Below are 18,836 nucleotides of genomic sequence, written 5' to 3'. Positions count from 1 at the left end.
TGACCAAACAGGAGAGAGAGAACATTCTAAAATGCTTAAATGAATAATTTTGATTATATTAAAATTTAAATAGTTTTGCACAAACAAAGCCAATGCAAACAAAATTAAAAGGGAAATACAAAGCTGGGAAACAATTTTTACAACCAGTATTTCTGATAAAGGCCTCATTTCTAAAATATATGGAAATTTATAAAAATACAGGTCATTCCCCATTTGATAAATGGTCAAAGGATATGAAGTTTTCAGAGGAAGAAATAAAATCCAAATATAATATGAAAAAAAATGCTCTAAATTATTTTTGATTAGCAAAACCCTTTACTAATGATGTATGACTGCCACAGCTCTTTATTTGTAAAATGAACTGGAGAAGGAAATAAAAAACACAACAATAAAAAAATTCTAATCTCTGACAAGAAAACTCCAAATGAGGTCATGAAAAATTGGACATTACTGAAACAACTGAACAGCAAATAAACATTGCCCTTATAAACCCAATATACAGTTTTTCTGCTTCAAAGATTTGTACAAATTCTCCAATGGCAGTAAGACACACATGTAGCTGAGAAGTTGTTAGCACTCCAGAACTTTAGGGCACCAGTGTCTTTTCTTTGCTTATTGAGTCTTCATAAAACTGCCTTTTTAAGGCATAACATTTCTTACTCAGCTGTCCTCCCAAGTTCAGCTACACTAAAGCAAAACTTTTGGATTTCTTGGGTTTTCACTTGAGTCTATGGTCAGGTCTTTTTCCTGCTTCTTGAGGTGCTTTTCAAGGTGTCTCTATGTATCCTTGTCTGTATTAAATGTATCTATTCCTTAAAACCTATAGAACCTACTCACTGCCAATTGTATATACATCCTAGATAATTAACTTCGCTGCTATCAGGGCTGAATATAAAGGGATAAGGAAGGAAGGGAGGAAGAAGAGGAGAGAAATTAAAGAGCTGGTTATCTTCCTGATTACTTATCCACTTTGGCTCTCTCTGACCCAAAAATTGCTGAATCTTTCCCTTTACTCAACTATATAAAACCCCCAAATTGTGATCCAATTTGATACTATCACATTGCCCCTTCTGAATTATTCAGAGAAAAGTGTTCATACTTTTGTGTTAGTCTTTGCACATTTTAGATATAAGAAGCACTTGAACTTTCGCCATTAAATTCCTCTGGAGTCTCATGATTTATCCTAGTAAATGATTATTCAACTCATAATTTTCAGGCTGTTATTAAATTTAGGTTTCCAATTCTCAGATTAGGTCTGAATTCCCCAAGGTAAAAATCCAAGCTTTCTCCATTAGATACTTAATATATATTGTCTGCTTTAAAAACAAGGAGAAAGGTAATATGACCCAATTCTTGGGAATTAAAAATCATGCCAGTTGTACTGAAGTGTTATGTTACATTACATCATTATATCATACCACACACATTTGATAAGGGAATACATAATGTTTTTTGATAGATTCTTTTATACAAGAATTCTATGGGTCAAAAAAAAAGAGCTGTTTTTCATTTAATAACTGAAATATACAGGTGCTAATTTAGACCATATGTAGGTCAATGTAGATATATTTTACTCCATTGTAGAATTGTTTATGTATAATTTTTTCCAAAAGAAAATTAATGTATCTAAACACTAGTTAATTGCAGATACAGAAATCACGTCTTTACTTTTTAAAATGGACAAACTGTCATAAGGCTGGCATTTTTTCTGTTCTTCACACACTCCAACCTTATGAAATAATAAGAGAAAGATAAGAACTATCTCATTTTAGAAATGTATAGATGACTAGGAAATGTTAGACTAGAACTGAAGTAACAATAAATAATCTTATGAAATATGTCTGTTGTGAGATTGTTAGTGTGTTTGGTATCAGTCATACTTGAATAATTCAAATTCTTTAATACTTGTTAATTATCTTCTTGTGGGAGTTAAGTTTTTTTAAAAAAAGAAAATTCCCAGAAATAATATGTGGAAAATCATCTTCAAAATTAAATATACATGTACATCAAATGGCTTGTTATGCATATATATATTCGTTTGTGTTATGCATGTTTGTTCAAATGGATGAGACTGTGAACTCTTGTAGATTTTTGACCAATGCTGTTAAAATGTATTATTCTATTTTTTAATCATAATGTTATTAGAAATAGCCTTCAAGATATGATTTGTTTTGTCATTACTCATTGTTTTTGGACCTCTTCATTTGAGCTTTCTCCAATTTTTTTCCACGAAGCAGTTCAGTTTAGTGGAGCATATCCTGGATTGAGATCGAAGAAAGACAGTCAAACAAGCCATTAATGAGCATGCATTTATTTATTTTTCCTTATACAGATTTTTTTATTTTAGTAGTATTTGATTTTTCCAAATGCATGCAAAAATAGTTTTTATAATTCTCCATTGCAAAAACTTTATGCCAGAATTTTGCCCTCTCCTAACTCTCTAAGACAGCAAACAATCCAATAGAGATTAAACTTGTACAATTCTTTTAAACACATTTCCATATTTGTCATGCTGCACAAAAAAAAAAAAATCTGATTAAGAGGGAAGAAACACGAGAAAGAAAAAAACAAGCAACAACCACAATGAAAAAAGTGAAAATACTATATTATAATCCACATTCAGTCTTCATAGTCCTCTCTCTGGATATAGGTGGCACTTTCCATCACAAGTCTATTTGAATTGCCTTGAATTACTCAGAGCCAAGTCCTTCACAGCTGATCATCATGTAATCTTGTTGCTGTGTAAAATGTTCTCTTGGTTCTACTCACTTCACTTATCAGTTCATTTAAATTTTTTCCAGGCTTTTCTGAAATTAGCCTGCTTGTCATTTCTTACAGAACAATAATATTCCATTACATTCATATACCATAACTTATTTAGCCATTCCCAAATGATGGGCATCTACTCAATTTCCAGTTCCTTGGCACTATAAAAAGGGCTTTAGCATGCATTTATTAAGATCTCAGTAGATGCTAGATACTGTGAAATTGAGGTAAAACTGCATTCCAGGGAAGATCCTAGCATATATAATTATTTTAAATGCATACAATAATACACATAATATTATGTAGAATCCTAATACTATACAGTTTAGAGTTACTGTTATTACCATACATTGTATCAATTTAGTGTAGGTTAGTATATAACCAGCTCCAGGTGACACACATTTTCTGATATTTATTAGGCACTGTGCCAGGTACCAAGAGCACAAAAACACCCAAATAATCCTTAACTTGCTAGAAGAGTGAGATGCACATTAATAAGAGTTCATTAACAAGAAGTCTCCTCATAGGAGATGGACATCACTTTAGTTTAGCCCTAATGGGAACTATGGATCTTTAGAGGGCTAAAGAAAAGTCCATTCCGGGAACAAGCAGAGCCATCACAAAGACATGGGCAGGAGACAGAATGTTGGTTTTAGGAATAAGCCAATGGAGTGTTCCACTTTAGTTAGACCATATGAGTGGGTATAGAACTCTGCTGAGAAACAGTCTTGGGAAGAACACCTGAAGCCATGATAAGAGTTTTAAATGCCAACGTTTGTATTTTAGCTGAGAGGAAATCGAGAGCCAATGTTTAGAAATGAGTTTTTGGATACTGATTTGGGCAGCCATGTCAGAAATGAATTTGGAGAGAGGGGAGAGACTTTAGATCAGGAATTCAGTTAGGAGGAGAGGTGATGAAACCCTGAACGAGGTGAGATGGTGGCTGTGTGATAAAAGAAAAATAAAATAGTGTGATTTTTAAAAAAATTAAAAGGGAATTGGAAGGAAGGGTTATTTGGAATCAGAAACAATCAATTGTAATAGCAGAACTCTTAATATTTTCATCATTATTATACTTTTTGTTGGGCAATGGTGTATAGAACTTCTATTAGGCAGACTTCTTATACTAAAGGAGATTGTTTACAATGTATAGGCCTAAGAGAGTGGTTCTTAACTTTTTTGTGGTCATGGACAATCACTTTGACTTTGGTGAATCCTGTGGACCCCTTCTCAGAATAATGCTTTTAAATGCATACAGTAATACACATAGTATCATAGACCTAATATCAAAAGACCTGTGTTAGAATGTTACCTGGAATACTAAAAAGTGAAAAGAACTTGCCTATCCCATAGCTGGGATTAGTCAAAGATAGAGCTTCCTCCAAATCCATCCTCCAAACTTTTATCCCACACCTGGGTCCTATATCTGTGATGGCTAAGTTTTTTTTTGTTTTTTTTTTTTGTTTGTTTTTTTGCCTTATTTCTTGGAGGCCAGTGCTTCTGTAGAAGCCTCTAAGAGGATAAATACTGGACTTGGAGTCAGGAAGACCTGAGTTCAAATATGGCATCAAACCCATAATAGCTGTGTTAATTCCAAGCAAAGCACTGAGCCTCTTGTTTACCTCAGTTTCCTCATCTGCAAAATGGGGATAATAATAATAATAATAGCTATTTTCTAGAGTTTTTGTGAGGTTCAAGTGAGATATTTCTAAAGCACTTACCATGTTTCCTGGCACATAATAGGCACTACATAAATGTTAGCGAGGATGTTCATAATGGTGTCACTTCTCTGACTATTCACTGTGCTCATTCAAGACTCATTCCCCACTGGGAAAAGAAGGTGAATGAGTGAACTTTGTTCTCAGAATTGTCTCAACACCATACACACTTGGATATAGAGAAATCTGTCTTACTTGCAGAAAAATAAGAATGAGAAGGCTGAGAGGGCAATAGAAGAGAAGGCATGTTGGGAGAGGGAGTGGTCAGTAGCAGAATTTTTGAGGAGGGGCAGGGTGAAAGAGAACAGAATAAATGGGAGGAAATGGTAGTAATTGTAAAAAGAATTTTGAAGCACATTTTTCTGATAAGGCCTCAATTCTCTTTTTTTTAATAACTTTTTATTGACAGAACCCATGACTGGGTAATTTTTTTTACAACATTATCCCTTGCACTCATTTCTATTCCGACTTTTCCCCTCCCTCCCTTCATCTCCTCCCCCAGATGGCAAGCAGTCCTATACATGTTAAATATGTCACCCTATATACTAGATAAAATATATGTGTGCAGAACTGAACAGTTCTCTTGTTGCACAGGAAGAATTGGATTCAGAAGGTAAAAAATAACCCGGGAAGAAAAACAAAAATGCAAACAGTTTACATTCATTTCCCAGTGTTCTTTCTTTGGGTGTAGCTGCTCTGTCCATCCTTGATCAATTGAAACTGAGTTAGATCTTCTCTTTGTCAAAGAAATCCACTTCCATCAGAATACATCGTCATACAGTATTGTTGTTGAGGTATATAATGATCTCCTGGTTCTGCTCATTTCACTTAGCATAAGTTCATGTCTCTCCAAGCCTCTCTGTATTCATCTTGCTGGTCATTTCTTACAGAACAATAATATTCCATAACATTCATATACCACAATTTACCCAACCATTCTTCAATTGATGGGCATCCATTCATTTTCCAGTTTCTAGCCACTACAAACAGGGCTGCCACAAACATTTTGGCACATATAGGTCCCTTTCCCTTCTTTAGTATCTCTTTGGGGTATAAGCCCAGTAGAAACACTGCTGGATCAAAAGGTATGCACAGTTTGATAACTTTTTGAGCATAGTTCCAAATTGCTCTCCAGAATGGCTGGATGTATTCACAATTCCACCATCAATGTATTAGTGTCCCTGTTTTCCCACATCCCCTCCAACATTCTGCATTACCTTTCCCTGTCATTCTAGCCAGTCTTAACAGGTGTGTAGTGGTATCTCAGAGTTGTCTTAATTTGCATTTCTCTGATTAATAATGACTTGGAGCATCTTTTCATATGGCTAGAAATAGTTTCAATTTCTTCATCTGAAAATTGTCTATTCGTATTTTTTGACCATTTATCAATTGGAGAATGGCTTGAGTTCTTATAAATCAGAGTCAATTCTCTATATATTTTGGGATGAGGCCTTTATCAGAACCTTTGACTGTAGAAATGTTTTCCCAGTTTATTGTTTCCCTTCTAATCTTGTCTGCATTAGTTTTGTTTGTACAAAAACTTTTCAATTTGATACAATCAAAATTTTCTATTTTGTAATCAATAATGATCTCTAGTTCTTCTTTGGTCATATATTCCTTCCTTTTCCACAGGTCTGAGAGGTAAACTATCCTATGCTCTTTCAATTTATTTATAATTTCATTCTTTATGCCTAGGTCATAAACCCATTTTGACCTTATCTTGGTATAAGGCCTCAATTCTCAAACGTAAGCAGAACTGAGTCAAATTTATAAAAAAAAAAAAAGTCATACCCCAGTTGATAGATGATCAAAAGATGTGATCTGTACCCAAAAGGCTATAAAATCAAGCATAACCTTTGACCTAACAATACTACTACTAGGCATGAATTCCAGGAGGGATTTTTTTAAAGTACATATATGTACAAAAACATAGCAGATCTCCTCTCAGAGAAAAAAAAAAACTCAGGGGATAACCATCAATGGAGGAATGACTCAATAAATTATGATATGTGTTTGTAATGGAATATTATTTTCCTATGGAAAAAGAAGAGCAAGATGGTGTCAGAGAAACCTGGAAAGTACTCCATGAGTTCAAGCAAAGTGAAATGTATTGTGTACAAAGTAATATTAATATTCTGGGAGGATCAGCTGTAAATGACTTTGCAATTCTCAGCAGTACAATGATTCATTACTACTCTGAAGAGCTTATGATGAAAAATCCTATCCATACCCAGACAAAGAACTGATTGTATCTGAATACAGATAGAAACATAGTCTTTCTCTTTGTTTAACTTTATTTTCTTAAGGATTTTTTTAAGGGAGAAGATAGATATTTTCTTTCACAACATGACTTTTATGGAAATATTTGGCATAAGTTCACATGTACTTTGGATAAGGGAGAATCTAAAACTAAAGATTAAAATAAGTGTAGAAAAATGTTTTAAATGTAATTGGGGGAAAATAAAAATAATAATTTTTTAAAAAGAATCATTCCCTCATCTCTTCCCTTTCTAGATTTCCTTTATGTGATCCTCCATTAAGAGTGTAAGCCTCTTGAGTGCAGGGACTTTTGCTAACTTATATTTATATTTGCAGAGCTTAGCACAGTATCTATAAAATAATAACTACTTAATATTCTATCTCACTTGAACTCCCATAGCTCATTGTTTCTCACTTAAGCATAATCAAATATAAATCAAATTATATTATAATTTGGATCATGTCAAATCATTTTAAAAAGGAAGCCTAATTCCCAGGAAAAATAGTGACCTATGCTTTCAATTTATAGTTTTGTTTCTGATTGTTGTTGTAAATAGTGAATGTGATTAAAACCCACTATTGTTGACATAAGATTGCATACCTGTCATTATAAAATTACATGAATTATTGTTGAGTTGTTTCACCTATGTGTGACTCTTCGTAACATTTTGGGGTTTTTCTTGGCAAAGATACTAACGTGGTTTGCCATTTCCCAGTAAATTTTAAAGATATGGAAACTGAGGTAAGCAGAGTTAAGTGACTTGCCCAGGATCACATAGCTAGTAAGTATCTGAGACCAGATTAGAACTTGGGAAGATAACTCTTCCTGACTAGGCCCAGCACTCGAGTGTCCATTGTACCACATAGTTGCCAATATCATAACTTACCTTAAGTCTTTATATTTAAAAAAAAGAATATAATTTCATGTTGAATTCTAGATGTTTTATGCTATATAGAATGGTATAATTGCAGGAAACTGAGATTTTCATTCATCTTTACTTCATTTTCTTGTTTACTTCTTGATATAAATTTTTTAAATCATGGGAGTAACTAGTTAGCCAGAACACATTTATTAAGTGCTTTGTGCTTTCCATGAATTATTCTAAGCACTGACGTAAACAAGAAGGCAAAAACAGTCCTCAGTCTTCAAGGAGTTTTCATTTCAATGAGGGAGATATACATGCATGTATAATATATATTATGTGTAATATTCTTTATTTATATTAATATATACTAAGTGATGGCAATCTCAGGATGCCAATCTCAGTGGCTAAGGAATCAGCTTCTAAGAGAACTTGGAAAGCCTTCCTTCCTGTAGAAGGTGTGACTTGAAGTGAATCTAGAAAGGAAACTTGGGAAGCTATGAGGCTGAGGAGAGCAGGAAGAAGATTTTTATACAGCATTGAATAAACAGTACAGGATTGAGCCTCCAGAATGATCATTTTTATCAGATGTGATAATAAAAATTCGTATCAAAAGTAGACAGTTGATCTAGGAGGTTCTAATCACTATCTATCTTCAGGTCATAATCATTAAGGGTGAATTATTACAAAGAACAAGTGATAATTGTGATTTGGGGGAAGAGACCCTGAGATCCAGATTTAGACTTATCAATTAAGACAATTCAAGGCTTACACAGAAATATTAAGCAGAGTACCATCAAAGGAGAAAAGGACATCAGTTGATACAATTTTTCTGATTTCATAGAATTATTTACACTCTTGTTATTAACAAGGTCTGATTAAGCCCAAGTTTAAAATAACTTTTTGTATTCTTGAGGCTATATACATTCTCTTCAAAGAAAAATTCATTCAATTAACTTTTTTCTAGGTGACAACATAGTAGATAGAATGTTAAACATGGAGTCAAGAAGACTTATTTTCATGGGTTCAAATCTGGCATCAAACAACGTACTAGCTGTGTGACCCTGAATGAATCACTTAAACCCATTTTCTTTAGTTCTAATTGATATGGATAAATATTTACAAAAATATAAATTGCATATATGAACAGAAGATACTGAAATAACCCCATTTTAGAAAAAGAAATTGAATAAGCCATCCGTGAACTCCCTGAGAAAAAAATCCCCAGGGCCAGATGGATTTTCCAGTGACTAAGATCAAACATTTCTTTTTTTTTAATGTTATTTTAATGTTATAATGTTATTAATGTTAATGTTTTTAATGGTATATATAAAATTTATATATATGTATATATATATATAAAATTATTTTATATACATACATATATATATAAAACAGCTTTTTATTTACAAGACATATGCATGGGTAATTTTTCAGCATTGACTCTTGTAAAACCCTCTTTTTAACTTTTCCCCTCCTTCCCCCCGCCCCCTCCCCTAGATGGCAAGTAGTCCCATACATGTTAAATGTGTTAAAGTATATGTTAAATACTATATATACATATATATGTATATATATATATACATATACATAGTTATTTTGCTGCACAAGAAAAAATTGGACTTAGGCATAAGATAAAAATAATCTGAGAAGGAAATCAAAAATGCAAGTGGACCAAAACAGAGAGAGTGGAAATGCTATGTTGTGGTTCATATTCATTTTCCATAGTTCTTTTGCTGGGTGTAGCTGATTCTCTTCATTGTTGAATAAATGGAACTGATTTGGTTCATCTCATTATTGAAGAGAGCTATGTCCATCAGAACTGATCATCATATAGTATTGTTGTTGAAGTACATATAATGATCTCCTGGTCCTGCTCATTTCACTCAGCAGCATCAGTTCATGTAAATCTCTCCAGGCCTTTCTGTAATCATCCTGCTGTCAACCAAACATTTCAAGAACAATTCCTATACTATATAAACTATTTGGAAAAAGAAATTCCTTTTATGACACTTAATATGGTGCTGAAATCTAAAGCAGGAAGAGCCAAAACAAAGAAAATTATAGAACAATTTATCTAATAAATATTTATGCAAAAATATGTTAGCAAAGAGATTATAGCAATTAATCACCAGGATAATATGTTATGACCAAGTGAGATTTATACCAGTAATACAGGAGTGGATATCAATATCAGGAAAACTATCAGCATAATCGACCATGTCAATAATAAAACTAAACAAAAAATCAAATGATTATTTTAATAGATGCAGAAAATTTTTTTGGCAAAATACAACACCCATTTCTATTAAAAACAATATAGAACATAGAACAAAGTTTTCCTTAAAGTGATAAGCAGCATCTATCTAAAACCATTAGGAAGCATTATATGTAATTGAAGATAAGCCAGAAGCATTCTCAATTAAATCAAGGGTGATCACAAGGATACCATTATCACCATTATTATTCAGTATTGTACTAGAAATATGAGTGGAAGCAGTAAGAAAAGAAAAAGAAATAGAAGGAATTAGAGTAGGCAGTGAGAAAATAAAACTATCACTCTTTGCGGATGATATGATGGTAAACTTAGAGACTTCTAGAGAATCAACCAAAAAATTATTTGAAACATCAACTTTAAAGTTCAGGGATATAAAGTAAACCCATATAAATCTTTATTATTTCTACATATTTCCAACAAAGTCCAGCATCCAGCATTTAAATTCCATTTAAAATAACAGTAGACAATATAAAATATTTGGACCTGTGAGGTCAAACCCAGGAACTATATAAACTCAATTACAAAACATTTTTTTCACACATATCTAAACAACTGAAAAAATATCAATTGCTCATGAATAGGCCAAAGTAATAAAATAAAAATGACAATTTGCCTAAATATTCAGTTCCATGTCAATGAAACTGCCAAAAATTATGTAGCGAGAAAAAAATAATAAAATTTATCTGCAAGAACAAAAGTGAAAAATATATCAAGGGAAGCAATGAAAAAAGTGCATAGGAAGGGGGGGAATCTAGCCATACCAAATATAAAACTATATTTTAAAGCAGCAATCTTTAAACGTAGTTGGTTCTGGCTAAGAAATAGTGGTGAATCAGTGGAATGAATTAGGTGCACAAGACACAATAGACAATGACTATAGTAATCTATTATTTGATCAGATCTTTGGAGAAGAAAGGAATTTATGATCAAACATGAAGTAGAGAATATTATGAAATGCAAAATGGATAATTTTAATTATAATGAATTAAAACAAAGCCAATGCAACTAAAATTAAAAGTGAAGTAGAAATCTGGGAAAATTTTTATAGCCAATGTTTCTGATAAAAGTCTAATTTCTAAAATATGTGGGAAACTGAGTCAAATTTATAAGAATGCAGGTCAAAAGATATGAACAGGTAGTTTTCATCTGAAAACTATTATGATATTTTTAAAAGTGCTCTAAATCACTATTGATTAGAGAAATGTAAATTAATTCTGAGGTACCACATCACGCTTTTAGACTGGCTAAGATGACAGGAAAAAATTATAAATGTGGGGGAAGTGATTTGAGAAAAATGGGACACTAAATGCATTGTTGTTGGAGTGGTGAACTGATCCAGCACTTCTGGAGAGCAATTTGGAATTAAGCCCAAAGAGAGGCCTATATAAAACTATATCTTTTGACTCAGCAGTGTCATTACTGGCTGTATCTTCCAAAGAGGTCATAAAAGACGTAAAGGACCCACATGTAGCAGCTTTTTCTGGTGGCAAGGCATTGGAAATTGAGTGGATGCCAACCAGTTGGGCAATGGCAAATTAGTTATGGTTATGTGAAAATAATGCAATATAAAATTTCTGTAAGAAATGATGAACAGGCTGAATTCAGAAAAACCTGGAAAAACTTACATGACAATGCTGAATGAAATCAATAGACACAGGAGAACATTGTACAAAGTAACAACAAGATTGTATGATGATCATCTATGATAAAATTAGCTCTTCTTAGCAATTTAGTAATCTAAAACAATTTCAATAGATGGGGGATAGAAAATATAATCTGCAAAGAGCTATGGATATTGAATGTAGATCAAAACATACTATTTTTTACCTTTTTTGTTTTTCTCATGTTTTTTTCTGATCTTTCTTTTACAACATAATAGGGAAATGTGTGTAAATTGCTTGTACATTTGTAACATATTAAATTGCTTGCTGTTTTGTAAAGATGAAGGTAATGGAGGAAGAGGGGAAATTTTAGAACTCAGAATCTCAACAAAAATAAAAGTTGAAAATTATCTTTGCATGTAATTGGGAAAAAAAAAAAGAAAAAAATCTGTGTGAATATCAAAGTCCACATATATCACATATAATGACAGGAGTTAAAGCAGAGATGATGGTAATTCGGGTATGGAAGGTTGGGGCGGTGGGGAGAGTCAGAATAATTCTGTTCTCTCAAACTCAGCTACAGGATGAATCTTTTCTGGAGAGTCGCCTCACCCCTTTCCCCAAAACATTACATGGTCTCATGTTATTTTCTGTTTGCTAATAGGGAAAAGTAACTCTGTCCCTGGCAAAAGAACTTCCTGTCTCCTTTAGAATTGGCCCTCCATAGTAGGACTGCGAGTGGGTATTGTTCTTCCCAGGGTGGCTGTCCTGCTTGCTTTTCTGTTGTTTGTCCTTTGTTTTCTAAGAAGGTCAGTGACATCCCTGAGGTGTTCTTTCTTGACTTGTTTGACCAGATTTCAGTGAAGCAAAGCTGCCCAGAGTTGTTAGTCTCCCTCTAAAACTGAGGCACTGACTCTGAAGTTACCTCCTTTGGGTTTTCACTCTGCCTTCATTGGCTTTCTGGTCCCTTCCTCTCCCTTACTAGAGGAGCAAGATGGCTTCCCATTGGCCTTTTTCCATAATAAGCAAGAAAACAGAGGTGGCTTCATCTGTTCTCACTCTTTATCTATCCGGTCTCTTTCCCTTGGAGCATCAAGCTCTCTTCCTCCCCTCCAGACCATTGGCCTATCTTCTCCTTTTTTTTTTTTTTAATTTTATTTATTTATTTTTTTAAATAACTTTTTATTGACAGAACCCATGCCAGGGTAATTTTTTTACAATATTATCCCTTGCACTCACTTCTATTCCGATTTTTACCCTCTCTCCCTCCACTCTCTTCCTCTCTCCCTCCACCACCTCCCCCAGATGGCAAGCATCTTCTCCTTTTTAAAGGAATTGTGGCTCATGTGTTTACTGTTAAGGTGTTTAACCATATAGAAGTGTGATAGGGATTTGAGGACTGATTGGTATCCTGCAAGTTTTATAGTTCAGAGGAACAAACATTCTGCTTCATCCCTGGGAGTGATTTGGTACCATCTTATTCTTTGAGCCAGAGACACATTGCAGTCATTCTCCAAAGTTTTTAAAGAGATATCTACTCTGCAAGAGAAACTGAAAAAAGGGGAACCTCTTGAATTAAGTTGGAAAGAATTGACCACATGGCCACTGGGCAAAAAGAGAAAGAAAAAACAAAACTAAGCTGCAACAGAAAAGTGAGAAATTGTGGAGGGTCCTGGACTCTTGACAGGCATCTTGGAACAGAAGACTCTGGCAGAAACTATGGATTTTGCACACTTTTCAAAAATTGAAGGAAGTTCCAAGAAAGAATCTGTCATATTGCCCTCTTTTCCTCCTAATGCCAGCCCATTAATAGACACCGGAACATATTTTGTTCATTCTTTGCCCCAATATTTGCAGTAACCTGAAGTTTTGTTTCAACTATACAGAGATTAGTAGTTATGTAGAAATAAACATAAATTTAAACTAGGCCAAGAGCCTTAATTGGACACGTTTTCCTAACTAGGGGTTCTGAACTCGATTATGCTTCTAAGAGGTCATTTTTTTATTCCCAAGTTTTAGATAGAGTTAATCAGGTTAACAGGTATGGCTACAGAAGAGAGGACAGTGACAAGTATGATCACCAGTTATCTCCTCTACTACAACCACTGATTCTACATGTGGAAGTATATCTAGAATAAATTTTATGCCATTTCCATTTGCAAAGGCACATTGGAGAAATTCTCCACTTGGGAATTTATTAATGGATACCCTAATTTTATTTATGTACTAGAGAAAAATTATTAGATTCCCTCTCTTCACCTTCTTTTGTTTAAGATTGCAATTGGACTCTTTTTCTGGTGGGTTTCCTGATGAGTCAGATGAGTTGTTATTTTATGGCTTGTGTTAGTGTACTTATAAAGACTAAGATGTGTATGGATATTCCCAAACTTAAAATAATGGTGCTATAAATTCACCAGCATATTATGATACCTCACAAATGTCAATTTTGGGGGGTTTTTTTGTTTTTGTTTTTTTTTTGCTTTAAAATAGTCCTAGTCTTCTTAATTTATTTGTGACATGAGACCAGATGGCTTATTTGAGATACCTATGGATTACAAGTCTGTTGGATAGAATTTCCTTGCTGGCTTACAAAACTCAAGTAATCAACCCCTAGTGGATTTTGGGACTGCCCAGCACATATTAAGGCTTTTTTAAATTCTATTTCTTTTTTAGGTAATCATCTCATTTTGATGAGGATTGAGTTAGAAACCATTACTATCACCATGCTCATTGAAAATTTCTGGCTAGGATATAGGATACAGGAAAATATCTGGACCTCCAAAAAGATTGTTACATTTATAAAAGGAATTCTTAGGGAAAATTTGGTGTTCCTGTATATGAAAGGTACACCTAGAGATGTTTTGTCTGTATCTGCATTACAGAAACTTGTATGTTGAGGGTAATCAAGTAAGATTTTTTTATTTGGAATAATTTAACCATTAACAGTGAGAGTGCCGTCTAGTCAAACCTACGTTTCTCATCCCTATAGGGAGAATTCCATGTGTTAATACATACACACACACACACACACACCTATATTCCTATACATGTATACGCCCCTCAGACTAGATGGATGCCTGAAGACTATTCAAGTAATCAATACCCTACCCTGTTGAACATGCTGGAGTGGGGAGTAATGTGATAGGAAGATGTCTGTAAAACTGAAATATTGCTGTAGCCTTCCTTGTTGTATGTTTTTACTTGATTAGGGCAAAGTAAACATCCATTTGTTGACTTTTCAGTGGCAAAAGTATTTCATATAGTCTCAAAATCAAACTTGAACTATTGGGTAACAGGATTAGGCCTGCTAATCCTGCTAACACAGACAGACATCATACATACTTACAGACTTTCACATAGAGACATACCACCTGGTATGAGTCACACTGAATAAATATATAATTTAATATGAGATAGATATATCTTTTACACATGTACATATACTTAAATTCAGTCTATAATATGTATATTACATATGTATATATATATTTAGCTGTCTAAATATAAAAAATTAAGCTTTTCTGGACCTTTCTATCTGCCTCTTCTCTCCTCTTATCCCTACTTTGTGTGTATATTTCTTTTTTTTCTTGACCTAAAATTATGGATTGATTCAGCCGATCAAGTTTTAATGACAAAATTATACTTACATTCAAATTATACTAAATTACACAATTTTCCTAAAAACATTCAAAAATGATACCTTATTAAAAAGTTTTCCAGTGTTAAAATGTGATCTTAATTCAGAAATTAATTGAAAATTTTTGAAGTAACTTATTGTAGATGCCAAAAATTACAAATTTTAGACAATAGAATAATGAATGGGAAATAATAGAAATATGTATGTAAAATCATACCAAGAAATATATAGTGCAATTCATTGAGAAAAACACAATTATATTTCATTGACTCAGTATATATATGACTTTACTGGTTTCACTGTTGAAAGGAACCATGGTTCAAATCACGTCTGATTAGAATAACCTTTGCAATCAATGTCCTCCAATCTTTCCATGGAGACCGCTAGTGAAGTAGCACATTCTACTTTTGAAGAGCTCTAACTTTTCCAATGTTTTTCCTCATGCCACGCCTAAATGTATCTCTTTGAAGCCTCTAATCAGTGGTTTGAGTTTTTCACTTTGCAGTCAACAAACAGAGCAAATTCTTCCATTTGTAATTACCCCTTTAGCTTTTATTCATCCATTTTTCATCATACCTTTTCCCAGTTCTCTTCAGGCTAAATTCTGTCTTCAGTTACTCTTCATAAGACATAATCTTGAGTCCTGAATTCCATAGTCCAGCTTAGCATTCCTTCTTTAAAAGATTACATCTAGAATTGAATATAATATTCCAGAAGTTGTCTGCCCAGGGAGGTGTAACATGGTACTATCCTTTCTTCTGGACATTCTGATGTTCTTAATGAAACCTAAGCTAGATTGACCTTAAAAAATTGAAGCATCTTTTCAATCTGCATTCTGTAGGGAAATTAGTGGAACCCATAATTATTAGAATTTTAGCATTTTTTGATTGGCTATCCAGTTTTAAGTTTTATAAAGAGTATCATTTGTTTTGAACCAAATCCTCATTATGAATCAAATATCTTTCTCCATACTACCCAGAAAATATATGGTAATTGTAAAATAGAAAATGAATTCATTTTTCTTTCTGTCAAAGGGCATGCAAGACAAAAGTTGATGTACTTTGAGGTGCAAAAGAGCTGTATGTTGGAAGCTAAAATGTAATGAATATTTGCATGTTTTTCTATATGTGTCACCCTAGTTATATAATGAGATTATTTTCAAAAAAGCAAATAAAAAACAAAGATATTACATAAGAAGTATTTTTAATTAAAATTCCAAAATGTGATATTTTAACTGATAGTTACTGAAGGAATTTCACAAGAATATGTTGATAGAACTGCAAATTGTGAAGAGAAATCTGAAATCAAGGTCCCAAAGTCCCTAAAATATGCATACCTGTTGTCTCAGTGATACCACTAAGTCTATACTATACTCCCAGAGAGTTCAAAGAAAGAGAAAAATGGTCTGTTTGTATTTTTTTTAATTGTAGTAGCTTTTATTGATAGTGGTAAAGAACGGAAAATGGTTGGGGAATGGACAGATGCATTATGACAGATGAGCATAATGGAATATATTCATGCCAAAAGATGTAGCAAATAATTTTATTTTATTTCTAAACAACAACAACAACAACAACAACAACAACAACAAAAAAGCAGCCTTTATTGCAGTATGATAAAACACTTTCTATTTTGGCAATATTTTACAACATTTTCAGTTTTCAAACTGTTCAGGGGCTGGGAAGAAGGTTGGAAATTAAAAGGGGAAATTTCAGTGGACATTTCTAAAAGAAAAATTTGCCCCATCCCCGCCACCAAAATAAAAATCCAAATGTCACTTAATTCCACTACTGGAGAAGAGACCACAAGGAAAGCAGCAGACAGAACTCTGGCAACTTCACTATCAAACATGTCAGAGGCAAAGGAACAATCAAGACGGTCTTCAGTATGGTCAATTACGCCAATCATTTCTGTAGTCATTTCTGCCTCTCATTTTGCCACCATAACCACCTCCTCAGTCTCCTCCATAACCACCACCTCAGTCTCCCCTGTAGCCGCCACCACTTCAGTCTCCACCATGGCCACCTCTTCTGTCACCTCTGTAGCCACTGCCACTTCAGTCGCCCCCACAGCCACCACCACCACTCTGGTCACCACCGTAGCCGCTGCCACTTTGGTTTCCTCCATAGCCACCGCCTCCTCAGTCTCCACCTCTGCCACCCTGCCTGTATAGCCCCTCTTGCCACCATAGCCTCTCCCTCAGAAATCTCCTACTGAAGGACGAGAGTCCTGTGGTCTGGGGTCATTACACTGATTACAGGAATTCCTTTGGGCAAAGTTCATGTTTCCACATGACAGATTAGGACAAATCCAGTCACCACTTTTCAAGTCATTTCCTCTACCTTGAAAGCCTCCAAGCCCTTTGTATCCTCCACATGAACCTCATCCCCCACTTCCACTTCCACCCCCTCTCAGGAATTCAGGTCTTCTAGTGGCAAAAGATACTTTGATGATATTTTCATGGAATTCTTTTCCATCAAGCCATCAATTGCAGCTTTAGCTGAAGGAGGGTCATCAAATGGCATTGTTGCCTCTCCTTTTGGCTTGCCTGTACCCTTGTCTGTATATAGATTTAATCATCGGTTCACCAGTCTTCTGATTTGTCTTAATAATTCCTATTTGCTTAAAGAAGTCTCCAACTTGATCAGTTGATACCCCTTCTCCAAGTCCTTCAACAAAGATCGTGTTGTCTGAATTATCAGACTCTGGAGTCAGCATCTGTTTTCGGTCCATAATCCCTGTGGCCACCAATATTTTTGAAGCCACCACAGTCACCACCACTTGATCCTGTCATAGACCTCTTCCATCCTTGTCATATCTCCCATGTTCTCTACCTCCTCCCTGTGACCCACCATATCTTCTATTATCTTTTCCATACCTACTCATGTCACGATGGTCATCTTGTGTATGGTGGCTGTAACTTTCCCTTTGTGAGTGATAGGACTGCTGATTTTGATTATATGAGTCTTGCTGCTGATCATGATTTGATTGCTCATCATATGAACCTTGGTGTTGGTCATAGACTGTTGGTCATATGAATCTTGTTGACAATAGTCTGACTGGTCATATGAAGGCACTCTTCCACCTTGGCCTCCCAATGAGTCCGCATTTTGCTGTCCCTGGTTATTATAAGATTGATGGCCATATGAGCTCTGCTTTTGATTTTCATAACCACCATAGGACTGTGAATAACCTGACGACTCTGTCCATAACTTGAGTAGCCACCATACTTCTGTCCATAAGAGGAATCAGCCTTTTGCCCATAGCCAGAATAACCGTGTGGTGCTTGTCCATAGCTTTGGTCACTTTGATTGCCATAGGAATAGCTTTGCTGATTGCCCCAAGACTGATCATAACTTCCAGAATCTGACATACTAACGGCCGCGGCACAGAGCCCCCCACAGCCCACTGAAGACAATGAAGAAGAGGGAGAGAGCCAGGCGGTGTGGTAACCAGAGCCAGACTCTAGCATATAATTTTAGAGAAACTTGGGAGATTTGTATAAATGAAAGAAGTATGAAGATAATAGTACAAGGAGAATGACTTACACAATAACAACTTTATTTAAAAAAAAAACTTGGAAAGTTTTAGGAACTATTAATCAGTACAATGCCCATCACCTATTCCAGATACACATTTTAATATATAGTTCAAATGAAATGTTTTACTGTTTTGAATATTTGTTACATTCTGCCCCCCCCCCAACTTGAGGAC

The 18,836-nt window shown here is 34.5% G+C and overlaps 1 protein-coding gene and 1 pseudogene across 2 annotated transcripts in view; one reads left to right on the top strand and one right to left on the bottom strand.

Annotated features, from left to right (window-relative positions):
• The window catches only part of CFAP299 (cilia and flagella associated protein 299), a 466,055-nt gene that overhangs the window by 300,742 nt on the left and 146,477 nt on the right, over positions 1-18,836 (top strand). The gene's annotated exons all lie outside the window — the stretch shown is intronic.
• Positions 17,005-18,495, bottom strand: LOC100927961 (annotated as a pseudogene).

The sequence above is a fragment of the Sarcophilus harrisii genome, chromosome 6, assembly GCF_902635505.1.
Source record: "Sarcophilus harrisii chromosome 6, mSarHar1.11, whole genome shotgun sequence".
Taxonomy (NCBI): Eukaryota; Metazoa; Chordata; class Mammalia; order Dasyuromorphia; family Dasyuridae; genus Sarcophilus; species Sarcophilus harrisii.
Note: the sequence above shows the minus strand (reverse complement) of the source record. Positions and strands in the feature narration are given on the sequence as shown.